Below are 230 nucleotides of genomic sequence, written 5' to 3'. Positions count from 1 at the left end.
GAGAACCTAAGTTCTGAACCGGTGTTGTCAGAGTGGAAGGGGCACTCAACAGTGGGTCTGGGCTGCCCTCTTCTGTTTACAACTGGGCATTTCCTTCAATGCTGTTTTTCTTTTTGGGACGGAGTCTCGCTCTGTCACCCAGGCTGGAGTGCAATGGCGCAATCTTGGCTCACTGCAACCTCCGCCTCCCGGGTTCAAGCCATTCTCCTGCCTCAGCCTCCTGAGTAGCT

Source organism: Colobus angolensis, unplaced genomic scaffold (assembly GCF_000951035.1).
Source record: "Colobus angolensis palliatus isolate OR3802 unplaced genomic scaffold, Cang.pa_1.0 Scaffold96, whole genome shotgun sequence".
Taxonomy (NCBI): domain Eukaryota; kingdom Metazoa; phylum Chordata; class Mammalia; order Primates; family Cercopithecidae; genus Colobus; species Colobus angolensis.
The sequence above is the reverse complement of the archived record's forward strand: the minus strand, read 5'-3'. Positions refer to the sequence as shown.